This window comes from Schistocerca americana, chromosome 6 (genome assembly GCF_021461395.2).
Source record: "Schistocerca americana isolate TAMUIC-IGC-003095 chromosome 6, iqSchAmer2.1, whole genome shotgun sequence".
Classification (NCBI taxonomy): domain Eukaryota; kingdom Metazoa; phylum Arthropoda; class Insecta; order Orthoptera; family Acrididae; genus Schistocerca; species Schistocerca americana.
In genome coordinates this window covers 368,976,759-368,992,175 of record NC_060124.1, presented here as the reverse complement: position 1 = coordinate 368,992,175, position 15,417 = coordinate 368,976,759, and the positions used below count along the sequence as shown (strand labels likewise).

General features: G+C 43.6%; 1 pseudogene; it reads left to right on the top strand.

Moving 5' to 3' along the window:
• Positions 1-12,507: 12,507 nt before the first annotated feature.
• On the top strand, positions 12,508-12,625 carry LOC124621220 (annotated as a pseudogene).
• Positions 12,626-15,417: the final 2,792 nt, after the last annotated feature.

Sequence of the window (15,417 nt, the reverse complement as noted above, 5' to 3'; positions counted from 1 at the left end):
CATTTCGCTACAATTTTCTAATGCTGCTACTTCTCTGTATACTACAGCATCATCCGCGAAAAGCCGCATGGAACTTCCGACACTATCTACTAAGTCATTTATATATATTGTGAAAAGCAATGGTCCCATAACACTCCCCTGTGGCACACCAGAGGTTACTTTAACGTCTGTAGACGTCTCTCCATTGATAACAACATGCTGTGTTCTGTTTGCTAAAAACCTAAATCCTCTGGCGGACTACGAACACAGGCTAGGGTTTTGCCGGTGGTTTCTGCGACGTGTTGCACGAGACCCCGACTTCCCCGCCGTCGTGTTGTTTACCGACGAGTGCACCTTCCATCGGTATGGCATTTACAGCACGCGAAACGTTCATTACTGGGCAAGGAGAAATCCTCACGTCACGCACGTCCACGGACACAAGGAACGATTTTTGCTCGACATACCGACTGGCACCATCTATCCAGGGTAAAAATTTCGTGACACAATTTTTCGCCATCCCGTATATCTGTGTACAAATAACGTGATAACACCTTCAAACAGCACAAACGTCTTCCCTCAACTATACAGGGTGAGTCACCTAACGTTACCGCTGGATATATTTCGTAAACCACATCAAATACTGACGAATCGATTCCACAGACCGAACGTGAGGAGAGGGGCTAGTGTAATTGGTTAATACAAACCATAAAAAAATGGACGGAAGTATGTTTTTTAACACAAACCTACGTTTTTTTAAATGGAACCCCGTTAGTTTTGTTAGCACATCTGAACATATAAACAAATACGTAATCAGTGCCGTTTGTTGCATTGTAAAATGTTAATTACATCCGGAGATATTGTAACCTAAAGTTGACGCTTGAGTACTACTCCTCCGCTGTTCGATCGTGTGTATCGGAGAGCACTGAATTACGCAGGGATCCAAAGGGAACGGTGATGGACCTTAGGTACAGAAGAGATTGGAACAGCACATTACGTCCACATGCTAACACCTTTTTATTGGTCTTTTTCACTGACGCACATGTACATTCCTACAAAGAATAATAGTTATGTCAATGGAAAAATAACTAGAGGAGAGGAATGACTGATGTATATAGATCAAATTATAAACAATACTGGCTACATTTGTTACACAGAAATGAAGAAGACAGACGTGAACACCGGAGATCTGCTGCTATCGAAGTTGCTACCAAGGACAGTGTTGCCTGCCAGTCTCCAGAATGATCGCTAAAAGAGGAGTTGAAGGAGAGCACATTTTGTGTGCCATCTAAGTGGAGGAACAGTTAAGATACGAAGATGACATTAAGTCACAAAAATCGATGTTTTTCATTTGGTGTACAATATGTTATTCCCAATTAAATCACATCGCTTTGCTTGACTGTGTTATGCACTTATAACTATTTAAATTTTACCCAAATATTTGGGTCAACATTTGTAAAACACTAAATCCTCTCTCTCAAACCCCATCCTATGGAAAGAGAGGGAGAGTTTTAGTTTTAGCGAAACAAAATTTACGAAGTAAATAAGTATTTTTTATTTATCCGTAACCATTTTCCACGCAAAAATGAGAACATGGATTTTCTTGAATTACAGTGCCAACTACCAAGAAACAAAACAAATGTTTAAGACAAAATGTACGTAGTTTTCTTTATGTAGAATCTGATTCTGCAATAAAAAATGGGGTTCCCATTTGAAATTTTAAAGTTGCCTCCCGCCCCACCCCTATGGGGCTGGGGTGGCGGGCTAATTTTAGCACCAGCAGATTTCCTCCTCGAAAATAATTAACTTTGGATTCTACATATTCTTTCGTGTGAAGCTTATTTTTCGAGTTATTCTGGTTTGTCGACTTAAAATTTACACCCTGTATATCAAAGTCTGGAAGATTCGTGCTGATATGTGGTGGGGTAAGGGATACTCTTACAAAATGGAGGCTAAGAGGTGATCACTTCACCGCTTATGCTAATCGTCGTGAGCAAAAGTATTACTCTCTTCCACATACGTCTCGTGATGTGACTGCAATGAGAAAATTAGCGGCTATACCTTAATCGATCGATTAACTGATCGAGGAAGTATAAAAATGTTCACAGGAAAACGGTAATACAGCCATTTACATACCATAGGAGCCAGACAAATAGGAATTGCAGGGCAGCCACGGCTCTTGGCTGCTGGAATGAACATATGTGATGCGCTGTTTTTCTCGTTGTGAGCAACCGTATCATTCCTTCCCATGTACGTCTCGTGACTACATGTCGGTGATGGGTAGAAAACTACACAGCCTTCTAACTAATGGAACAGTGCTGTCGGAAAGTGACGGAATTTCGAGAGAGTTAACATGGATCTGTGACTTGGCGTGGGACATCTCTTACTCGTCAAAATCGAGTGGATTCAAATGCTCTACATCAAAGACTGGAAGATACATGAACATATGGCGGGTAAGCGACACTCCGACAAAATGAGAGCTGAGAGAGGAGCTCTCTACAGCTTCTTCCAAGTGTTGTGGGCAAACATATTACAGCCTCTCACATACGTCTCCCTAAATGACTGCCGTGAGAAAATAAGAGGCTAATACGCAGGTTTTTACTGAGAGACAATCATCAGCAGAAGGTCCGTCTTTTGATTTCTCGATAAATAAGAGACAACATTATTCCGTGTGTATCTATAAATGGATGGACTGACATCTTAATAGGCAAACTAATTTTACATCTACTAATTTTACATCTATATGTATATGCATTCTTCGCAAGCCATCGTACGATTCGTGGCGGAGTATACCCTGCGTCAGCTTCAAACCTCGTTTCTCGACATTGTTCTCGATAGTAATCCTCGAAAAGAACATCGCCTTTCCTCCAGAACATCCCTTTTAAGTTGCCTGGGGAGTGTAATGCGACTGAAGGCAAAAAACTACTCACCTTGAAAAGGGACTCTTATAAGCAATTTATTTAATTAGTCAGTCAATTTGATATCAATGACGTACCGCCGGGAGGGTGGTGGCGAGAACGAGAGTGCCACGGATATGATTCGCGTGTTGGAGCACTAATCAGGCGTTTTTTCGTTGCGGCGAGAGCTTTTAACGAAATTTCAATTTCCTACCTGCACAGGGAGAGATGACCATCGTAATAAAATCAGCTAAATTACCGAATTTATAATGATACTTAGTATTAACCGGATTTTTCCAACTCCACTGTGCTGTTGTTTGGCTACCTTAAGAGACTTTGTAAGTGACGAGGCATTTGCCAACCTTAAGAGAGTTTGTAAGTTATGAGGCATCCTGTGACAGAGGTAGAGCATTTTTTTAGCCCTTCGTCATGAGCCACAAATGAGTTTCACATTCTAGTGCTGTGATCTAGAACGTAACAGATATTAAGCTGGTATGAGCAGATATTTTTGCTGGATGAGAGACTACTTAGAGGAAATATAGCCTATGCCGCACTGTTGTACAGGATTTTCACACTAAGAATCAACAATATCGATAATTTAGCGATGTGAAAACGCGTGTATGCTCCGATTTCTTCCGTCTTCGACAACAATGTTCATAAAAGGGAGGAATCTACATTTCGCCTGAGAAATTAGAGATGTATGGACAACAATATCCTCGTCTGGGATTGGGTAGAGTGGATTTTTTAAGCTGGGGAGTCTATGTCACAGATGGAATTGCAGTTAGAACTCTCTGTCCAAGCCATGGCTGCGTGTCTCACAGTGTGCTAGGAATTAGTGACGCCAGTCTGCGACCAGCGGCAGGCGTGGTCACGAGGGCTCGGATGAACGGAAGCTGGGGCTTAGCCTGTCACAACCGGGCAGATAGAAAGAAAGTCCCTGGTCAGTCGGCTCTTCAGGTACACAATACACTCGGTACATGGCGCTGAACTAGGCTGGAAGTGACTGGTCAGTTTTTTCGTCTTGAGATGTCGTGTTCAACTAAGATAATGAGTAGTACACTTGTAGAAAACACTGTGCGATGTATTTCCCACGTTTCTGTTGGCTACGATCTGACTTGCAACTCGTAAATAGATATACCTACATTTCATTCACCAAAGCTGTTGCTACATGATACTTGTACATGGGGAGCGTAGATTTGTAGGAGCACTGGCTCACCCCCACCTTAAGTACCTTGGCGTCACCTTCGGCCGCCACCTTTCCTGGACACCCCCCCCCCCCCCCAATCTCCAGACAGTCCAAGCCAAGGCACAAACCTGTCTCCATCTCCTCAAACTCCTCTCCAGCCGAACATGGGGTCTGAACCCCTCCACAATCCTCCACACTTATAAGTCCCTCATCTGCCCCATCCTTTGTTATGCCCACCTACTATAAGTCCCTTCAAATCCTTGAAAACCATGTGCTATGCCTCACTTATCGCATCCATCTCCCATCCTCCACGCAGATCCTTTACAACCTGATTCCTTTCCTGCACCTTCTACCTTTCTTCGAACGGATACAGATCCTTTACACCTCCCACAAGCTTGATTCTCCCCACCCGCTTCTCTTTCCCATCCTATCCCACCCCAACCCGCTACCACACCTGTACTCTTGCATACCCCCCTGCTCTCCATTTTCACACTCTCCATACCCTTGCCTGATGTGGCTTCCGCCAACTCCCCCTTCCTGAAGATGTCCTCGTTCCTTCCTTATACCCTTCATATCAGATCTAATCCTCCACTTCTTTTCCTTCCCCTTTCCTGCACAGCTCCCTCTCACCCTCCTTCCCCTCCTTTCTCCCTCCCACCTCCTTGCCCCCAGTTTCCCATTTCCTACCCCCCTCCCTGGGCTTCCCCCAAATAATCCTACCCCCTCCCCAACCCTCTCCCCTCCCCTCTCCCTTCCTCCCATTAGCTACTTTCCTCCTTCTCCAAAAAATGGTTCAAATGGCTCTAGGCACTATGGGACTTAACATCTGAGGTCATCAGCCCCTTAGGCTAACTAACCTAAGGACATCACACACATCCATGCCTGAGGCGGATTCAAACCTGCGACCTTAGCACCAGTGCAGTTCTGGACTGAAGTGCCTAGAACTGCTCGGCCACCCTCCTTCTCCCCTGCCCATCCCCTGCACCCAGTGGCAGACGCCTCCCCCCCCCCCCCACCCCATCATCAGTGTGTTCAGTGTGCTACAGTGTTCTCTTCACCTATGTGAGTCAGTGATCTTCATTGTGCTCCCCCATTCGTGTGTGAAACTGTTTGTCTCTGTGTGTGTGTACTGCTGAACTTACTTGTACAGCCAGTGCTTTCCACGAATGCCCTCATTTCATTTCTTATGTATGTCTCCTGTTTTTACCATTCATGTTTGTTTGTTTTTCTGTTATTCTGTGGCCGAAGAGTGGCGCAGATAGGCTGCTGCCAGCCTACCTTTTGTAAGGTATTAAAATAACAAAAAAAGGAACACTGGGTTCATCCCAGGTTCTATAAAGCCCCCCAAATTCTCAAACACCACGCACTCTGCCTTGCCTTCCGCATCCGCCTTCCATCGCCCCACACGCATCCCCTGCGACCTCATCCCCTTTCCCCACCCTCTCCTTTTTCTTGAACACATCTGCATCCTGTTTATTGTCCGCTGACTCGATCCCCCTCACCCCCTGATGTCTCCCTTCCTCTCCACCCCCAACCCGCTGCCGCACCTTTACCATTGTGTCCCACCCTCTCTCCATCTCCGCATCTTCCACCTCCTTTCCCAACGCAACTTCCAGCATCTACCCCTCCCAGATGATGAGCTTCGCCCTGACATCTACCCCTCCTACCAACTCTAACCCCACCTTCCTCCTGCCTCCTCCTCAGGGCTCCCACTTCTCTGCTTCCCTTTTCCTGAGCGGCTTTCCCTCTCCTATGGCCCCTCCCTCTCCTGTGCTCCATTTCAGTGTCTATGCACTCCCTCCTGCCTTGTCTTCCCTCTTCATCTCCTGCCCTGACCGTCTCCTGCCCCTTGGTGCGCCCTTGTCCCCCCCTTTTTCTCTTCCTCCCGCCCCCATCCCCTCTCCCCTCTTTTTTCCTCCTCCCTTACCTCCAGTCCTTCGACAGGCCCCTACCAGAGGTTTTTCCTTTTTGTGAGTTCTCGGTCATTTCCAGTGGTTTTGTTTTTTAAATGTCTCACTCTGCGTTATTTTTATACTGTGGCCGACTTTTAACTTGTGTTTGACTTCACTGATTTTAAGTATCCAACAAATTGTCAGCTGTGTTCTTTTAACTTTATGTTGACTTTTTAATTGACCCGAATGTCCCTGTATTAGTGTATAGTTTAACTCCCACCATCTTCATTTACTGTATTTTTCTGTCCTCCTTTTTACCCCCCTTTTTATGTAAGGGTTCGCCTTGTGTTTTTGTTAAAGCCATTTGGGTGAAGAGAGGTGGACTGTGACACTGTCAGCCCTCCTCTGGCCCATAGGGGCAGGGGAATGAAATTGTAATAAAGGAAAAAAAATTGGAGCATTGTGACAGTGGGTTGCTGTCCTAGTATTATTATCCATCCTTGCATCCTTACCAGCAGGTATTTATGTGTAAATCAGCAGGAAACCAACCCCCTGCACTTCAGTGATAGTTTGCTGTCCTGTTATTATTATCCATCCTTCCCACCTAGGGCTACTGGCTAGACTTCTTGGAGCAACTAGTGCTAGACTAATAGCGAAAATATCCTCTTTACATCCAGCAGTCATGGGATACCTGAACACTTAAGTGCCACCGACCACTTGAAACACCGACAAAGAACTACAAGTGCTTCCAGTCTCTCTCACAAAGATCACCAAGCATATTTCTCAGAACGAAGAGGGTAGCGGCCTCTAGCTTGTAGAAACCTGTAGCAGGTGGAACAGAGACATTCGATTCTTCCAGGAAGGACTGGCGAACACCTAGCTGACTTAAATGTTGCCGATCGACTGAAACTCCAACAAAAGAATTGTGCATTTCTGTCAACTTCTAGGTGGAGGAGGGTAGGTTGCTTTTCCCTGTACCCTTTGGTGGCGGTAATGTGAAGTAAGCCAGTCTGTCTCCACACCTCAAGGAAAGCACATGATCAAGAAAAACTTTTAGGAGGATAACACCCAAAAATAGAGGAAGAAAACTACCCTTTGTCCTTCCACACCAACAACTCAGCACAGGTTGAGCTTTACCCGCCAATTTACTATAGGATAACACCAAAATAAAGAGATCCTTATCAACAGCATAGCACAGACTGAGCTATTTTTCCCAGAAGGTTGGGGGGAAAACCGATGACATTATCAGTGCGGTGTTACGACGTCTAAATGTTCAAATGTGTGTGAAATCTTATGGTACTTAACTGCTAAGGTCATCAGTTCCTAAGGTTACACACTACTTAACCTAAATTATCCTAAGGACAAACACACACACCCATGCCTGAGGGAGGACTCGAACCTCCACCGGGACCAGCCTACGATGTCTACACCAAGGGGCAGGGGTGGGCGAGTGTCCATCATCTTGAATAAATTAAAACTGCCGTCGTTATCTCTATATTCCCCTACTGCCAACTGGGTCTGAGATGTCTTCAAAGCGATTGGTTGTCTGGAGGGCAGCGTCTGGTCCAGCACAGCGATCCCAGCGGTATGCTTGCACTTAGGAATAATGAAACCATTTTCCTGGGATGGCACCTACGACACCTTGGCGAATATGCCAGCTGTCCTCTTCTTGGGGCCGTAGCAGCGGAAACAAGCAAAAGCAATGGCGGCAGACTGGAAGGAGGAATCGTCCTCTGTATAGGAAGGCAGATGCTTGAGGGCGCTCTGCACCACTTCCATTTATTCTTCTGAGCGCTCTCCCTCGTGTAGAAATCCCATCAAGAAAGCGAGATTTGCCTCAAGGGGCGTGTCCAAGGCAGTGGAATGATCTTCAGCATGAACGCCGGCAGCAAACGACGTCACAACAGAGCAGCCGGCAGCAGAAGCAGGAATAGGCTTCGGCGAGGTACTGCCGACAGGAGGTGACTTACACAAGGTGGGAAGCAACACCATATCACGAGGAAGTTGCTGTCCAGCGGTGACGAGGTGATGAGCCGCATTAGAGAAGTCACGTCCAAATCGTCAACCAAATTCGAGCGCCGGGTCGTCGTAAAAGTGGGCACTATGGGGCTGCCGACGAAGCAAGCTCCGCCGGATGACGATCCGCCGCATCCCTCGCCTCTCAGTCACGCCGGTCTTCACTCTTCCGCATCGTTAACTTCGAATACAATACACTCAGTCTCCTTTTATAGTGGCGGGCCCTTCTCGTGACATCAAGTGATGAATTCCGCATTACACGGAGGTGTCCAGATACTTTTGATCAGATAGTGTACAGTGTGTCCTGGAGTTAACTGAGTAAAGAAGCCCACATAGATACAGACGGTGTACAGAGCGTGTGATAAAAGGGTGGTTTATGACACTAGGTGTTGAAATAGGCGCTAGAAAATGGAACCAGATATCGTTGTTAAGCGAACTTCATTTGTTTTTAAATGCGATTTACGAGTCTGTAGATGACACTCTAAACACTCCTTGTATTATGTTCTGGTCGAAACGCTATATAAAGTGGAAATATTTTGCGTAAGCGGTGCTGAATAGCTTTAGCTAAGGTTAGAAACTGCATCATGCAGTACACAGTCTGACAATCCGTGGTCCGCAAAAAAGTATTTAACCATAGATTCCACAACTGCAAAATTTAATCAAAATCTTGAAACGCTCCGTTTTTTCTGGCTTAAAACAACTAATCACATATTGTGTCTTCTAATTGTGATGCACTGTTAAAATACGTTCTTTATGGCCCGAGGACGGTCAGTTTGTGACCGAAATCGATTGTCAAAATAAAAATAAGTGTGGAAGTGTATTGCAAGAAGTAGTTCCTAATCTAAAGTGGACACATATCGCTATTCACATAAATATTCATTGAAGTAAAGGGTGGATGACCAGAACAAAATACAACTACACCTCGGCTGCTTCTATCTAGGCTATTAGCCTAGTTGCTTGGAAAAGTAGGACTTCATCTATCGGTAATCCCTACCATTCTATTGTTATTTCCGGCGTTTATTTAGCTTATGGCGATTATTTGTGTCCATTTGTTAACGTGGTGGTATTTGACTTCCTCACATTGTGGTGGGGCTGCTGACGATCCACTAGCGCTGCGCACCATAAGTTCATTTCTCCGCTCAAGGTGACATATTAATATATTATCGGAGCTTTTCGTCTTCTATAATTTGTTCACATGCTCCTTGAATCTGTGGAGCTTATAGTACAACCAGACTTTGCGAAATGTATTCGTAAATGTACCCCACACTGTTTTGTATCTGCGATCGAGTAGCACATACTGTAGGGTGTATCAGGAAAAAGCAGGCATGTTTGACGCCTCGGAAGAGGAGTCTATTGAGTGGTTGCGGAACGAGAGGTAAAATGCAGGTTTATCTTTTACTGGTACGTGCAGTCGGCGAAACAAAATTGTTCGCCAGGAAAATGACTAACAAGGGAACATTACCAAGTGTCAATAAACGAGCTTGATGAAACTTGTCGGGTGTGTAGATGGTGTAAAATAATCGACTACGAACTTTTTTGTTTGTCCTAATTTCACTTTTAAGGGGTAAAACATACCCTGAAAAAAAATTTGGCACATTAGGATCGGAAGGAATACCTTCGAAACTAAACCACATAAAAAATGTTTCTCATCTAAAAGTTGATACGTAATGAACGTTCTTGAAAACTGTATGATTGAATTTTGCAATATACCCCATCAACATTAAATAATTTTGAAAAATGAAAAGTTTTATTATAACATAAATTAAAGAAGCCTTCATGCTACATACAGCCATGTGTAATAAAGCTGTCTTATGAAATACTATTTTTGGGAAATAGGTTGTGCACAGTGTGCTGTGAGACTATTTTCAACATATGTAATTAAAATACCTACACACTCATATTAGCCTAGTTATTTATTTTAGTTATATTTGTTTTATGTTTCAATTATTTACGTTTTACATTCATTTTTTATTTTACTGTTTCACATTCGTGTATTTTGTTAATTGAATATAATAAGCAACGCATAGTTATGGATATAAAATCATTACAAAATGATAATCTCTAAGTAAATGCTTCAAACATTACGTTTGGTTTACACCATGCAAACAAAATGAACGAAATTTCTTCACATACTAAATATCTCAGTGAACACAATATAAAACAAAATTCAGCAGAATTTCAAATTTTTGCAGGTTATCCTCTAAATATCCTGATTTGTATGAGGCGTATTTCAGCACATTGGTAAGCCTTGCTGAAGAGAACTGATTATCTACTGGCGACTGCAGCTTGATTATTCAGGGTGAACATTATTAAAACCGACAAAGTACAAGGACGGATTCCTGACTGCAAGTGGAAGAAACAAGTCCCTTTGAACATGTGTCCAGAAACGCATCGTTGCCACAGTAGAAAGCGCTGACGTATGACAGTTTCTCTGGCCATGTTGAAAGGTGGCTGCACTGTGTCACAGCGCAAGAAATTGCGCTAAAGATTATTGTTCCGCCGCCTCCACTGGGCAGTGATAGTTCAGAGGATTACGAGGACAGTCGTTGTGTTGGGTGAGAAGTAGACACTGTTCGGTTGGTGTAATGTATAGAGGAAAGAAGTTACAATTCTCAGAACATATTTGAGAAAGGAGATGCGCTTTTGATTTATGATGCTGGTGTAATGGAATATTTTCGTCAATATATAATGAGGTAGAAAGGTATTACAGTTTTGTTTAATGACAATCCCTCTTGCTCACAGGTACAGTCAACAAAGCATCTGGCTCGTGTTCATTTATTAGACTTGTAATTCTGGTTTCTATGTGCAATTATAGTATTTCTGGTTTTTCAATTAGTTCATTGTAAATGGTGTTTAATATATTTTGTCGTACTGAGAAAGAACCGAACCAGATACATGTACGTTGAGTCACACTACCACACACAGGACAGTTACACTTGTGCTTTGTTGTTTTGTAGCTTTTATAGTTGCAGGGGACTTAATTAATCAGTTGTGTTAATGGAAATTCCTTGTCATTCTTTATTTTTATTTTATGCAGTCAGATTGCATGCTAATACTAGTCAGGGCCAACCGGTTACGAAACTTCGTAACCGGTCACACAGGTACTAAAATTATTGCATTTATTCGTTAATATTAGTCCTTTCTTTTTAATTAAGCCCCCATGCACGTGGCGACCTTTCTTTTCAATTAAGCCCCCATGCACGTGGCGACCGCTGCTTCGGATCGTCCCTTGGAATTCTTTTGATAGTAAAAATAGAGGACAGTAGTATTGTTGTAGTAATTTGTAGTTTAGTAATTGTAATCTATATTGCACGTGTAGATTTTGTAATTAAACGTTTGTAGTTGTCTTGTCATTCTTCTGATGGTATTTTTGTAGAATTTAATTTTTGATGTGTCGTATACGGATTTGACAATTTTGTACAATTGTGAAGGTTTTAACTGTCCGTTAATCGTGTTTGTAGGGAAGAATTTCGTGTGAATGGTACTGTTGGTGTTAAAGTGTTATATTGTGTGTAATTTTCATATAGTGACGAGTTTTGTATGTTTTGTAAATGATTACGCGATCGATGAAAAAGGCAAGAATGATGGATAGACAGAATAATGAAATTGTTAACATGGCGAACTCACCAACACAGGAGAACAGTGTGGTGCATTTATTCGTTAATATTAGTCCTTTCATTTTAATTAAGCCCCCATGCAACGTGCCGTGTGTTCCTTGTGCGTTGAAGTCTGTGTGACTGACGCAGCGTACTGTAAGCGGCAGAATGGTCCGGTATTCATGTCGAGAACATGCCGAGATTGTGTTTGTGTACGGCCAAGCAGACGGAATCACACAACATTTGAAGCCATTTTTGGCCGTTTGTGTGATCATGGGCTCTTGACGAATGTGCAGGAAAGCGACAGAATGTATGAACACCAGATCTGGGGGACTGAGTTCTGTCTCTCGACCTTTTCCGTCTGCTTGGCCGTACACAAACACCATCTCGGCTTGTTCCCGATATGCATACCGGACCATTCTGCCGCTTACAGTACTCTGAGTCAATCACACAGCTTGCAACACGTAAGGAACACATGGCACGTGGTCAGAGGAATGCATTTCCGGACACAGTTCATTGGACCTTTCTTCCCCCTTCTTCAGTCAGGAATCGTCATTGCAGTTTGTCGGTTTTATTAATGATCATCCTGCATAGTTTATCAACTGGAGATTAATATCGTTGTCATCCAACAAAACTAGATCTGAAGATCTTGTCACAAAGTTCTTCCAACACCGAAAGCCATGTACGTCTCACGACTGTATCTGTGCTGTCGAGCCCTTTGCGAACACTAGATGAACAAGTTCCTTGTACTCGGCTCGGGCATGATGCTCTATACAGTTATTTCACACTGACAGCCCCAAGAATCACACAATGATATACAATTTTCTCCCTCACTTGAAAGGAAAACATGTTACATGTTTCTTATATCTTTTGAACTGACCTTTCTTTTTTTTTTTTTTTTTTTTTTTTTTTTTTTTTTTTTTTTTTTTTTTTTTTTTTTTTTTGCCAACGGCCTTACCGCAGTGGCAACACCGGTTCCAGTCAGATCACCGAAGTTAAGTGCAGTCGGGCAGGGCTAGCACTTGGATGGGTGACCATCCTGTCTGCCGAGTGCTGTTGGCAAGAGGGGAGGACTCAGCCCTTGTGAGGCATTCTGAGGAGCTACTTGATTGAGAAGTAGCGGCTCCGGACTCGGAAACTGACATACGGCCGGGAGAGCGGTGTGCTGACCACATGCCTCTCCATCTTCCAATACAGTGACGCCGGACAGGGCGGCCGGTCGGTCCGTCGGCCCTTCATGGCCTGTTCGGGAGGATTTCAGATTTTTTATGCTCTTTTTTACCAGATTTTGATGCTGTCACAAGGACTTTCGGGGTTTCAAAAGGAGAGTCAGTGTGAAAAAGACGGCGTCGATTTTGATAAAATGACGGCATATGCCACCTGGAGTATAGTAGATGTATGATAATGGTTTCGACGCCGTGCGCCAACAGATAGCGTAGTAGCATAGCTACCAGTGGGTCATCCGTGTCTACCTTTTAATAGAGAATGCTCACAGCCAGAAGGATCAGTGTGGCGCAGACATGTGTAGCAAGCAGGCAACAGTTCCACGAAGAACCACTCATGCTTTATACAGCCAAGTAAGCGAGTCTGAAAGGGGTTAAATTGTGGTCTTCCGAGTGGTGGGATGGTCCTTGCGGAGAACTGCCACACAAGCTAAACGTAATGTGTCAGTTGTGCGACAGTGCCAGTATCAGTGGTCAGGTGAATATTATAACACCAGTAGACGACGTTCAGGACGTCCAAGCATCACAGACGGCCGGCGGAATCGTCATACTGTAAGGGCAGCTGTGGCAGATCGTACAGTACCACAGCACAGATAAGAGGGCTAGTGAGTCCATACATGTCAACACGAACTGTTGCGAACGAATTATTAGCGATGGAACTACAGGGACGCACATCTCTAGCCCGTCTTCCACTCACTCCACAGCATCTGTAAGTGGGCTGCTTCTGTGTTGGCAGCGCTGCGTAGCGCTTTGCATTGGATCTCTGACTGCGCTTTCTTTGCAAGACACTCTGTGGCTGGTTGGACTCGTTGTTGGAAGTTAATCGCCAGTAATGTTGGGCAGTTGGAAGTTAGTCTCCAGCAGTGATGGAAGTACTGTTGGGCAGTTGGAGATAAACAGCCAGCAGTAATGGATGTTAGATGTGAGAAGTTAGCGCTGATGGAGGGTAGAGGCCTGAAGTGTTAGCGTAGGCTAACAATCTGTACGTGTTCGACTTGGAGACTGAAGATTATTCATAATTATATACCTTTGTACTAGATGTCAATGACGATTTATACTCGTGTCTGAACTGGATGTCACATTATTAAGATAAAAAAAATACATGATTCGGTTTGCAACAAAATCTTTCCTTTGCCAACCACATTCCTATTAGTAGTTAGTGACTTTAGTCGTTAGAATCTTTTATTTAGCTGGCAGTATTCACGCTCGCTGTATTGCAGTAATTCGCATAATGAAGATTTTTGTTAGGTATGTGCTTAATGAAATGTATAGGTTATTGTTAGGATTTCTTTTTAGTCAGGGCAGTTCTTTTGAATAAATAATTTGAAGTCAGGTTGTAATTTTTTGAGCAGTCAGATTGCGTTGCGATAGAATATTGTGCGCCAGTGTTGACATGATAGGAAAAGGTAAAGAGAAAGTAGGTTCAGTACGTTCAGTTTTACTCACCTGTTTCAGAATCAAATAACGTAGTAGTTTCATTTTCTCAGTCATTCTGCAATTTAAGTACAGACACACTCTTTTAAATAAAGAAGTTTCACATCGACGGGCAAGGGTCGACTGGTTCCGTCAGAGGATCACTTGGAAGATGGAATGGAGTGCTGTGGTCTTCAGCGATGAGAGCAGATTCTGCCTGCACGTAAGTGATGGTCGTTTGAGCTTACGACGTAGACCTGGTGATCACTGTCTCATAGAGTGCATTCATCCAAGACACACATGCCCATGGCAGACCTTATGGCCTGGGGTGCGATAATCTAGAACTTGGTGCACGTCTGGTGTTTTTGGAGGGGCGTTAACCAGCGCTCGGTACATATAGAATGTTGTTAGACCAGTTCTTTTGCCGATCTTTCAATAGGAGGGTGATGTATTGTTCCAACAGAATAATGCTCGCCCAAACACTACCCGTGAACTCAACGTGCTCTGCAAAACGTGCAGCAACTTCTGTGGCCAGCGCGATCTACAGACTTGTCTCCAGTCGAGCACGTATGTGATATGGAGGGACGAGAGTGACTCGTGCGACTCGTCAGCCAACAACTCTTACAGAATTACATGAAGAAGTCGAGCAGGCATGGCATAATGTATCCCAGGACAGTATTCGTCATCTGTACGACCGCTTGGTTGCCAGAGTCAGCACCTGCGTTGCCGACCATGGAGGCCACACCACGTACTAACATGGGCTTTGCAGCATCGGTCAGGACCTCACAATCGCTTGTACTATTGATCCGTAAATGTAATCATTTCATTTACTCCATATGCCTGTTGCAACAATAGATCTTGAGTGAATTGGTAACCTCTGAAACGGTGAACTGATTTTTTCCGGCAGTGTATTTGTGCGAGATAACAAAAACAGTATCACAAACCTCTCACAGCTTTAAACAAAATTAAGCCACGTTATTTTAAGGGCATTCGTTTCATAGGAGTGAGAGAATATTATTATTTTGAGGAGTAAGTTATTTTGGATCAATCATACTTCTAGGAAAATTTTATCTTTCTTGGAACTCGTATTTAAAACATAGGAGAAATAACTAATAGAAAAAATTCTGTTTTTACCACGAATAAAACTAGTGGCGATTATTTTTCTTTTCAAATTACGCACTCAAATGTAAATGTCAAGCTCAATAGCAGTCCTTTTGC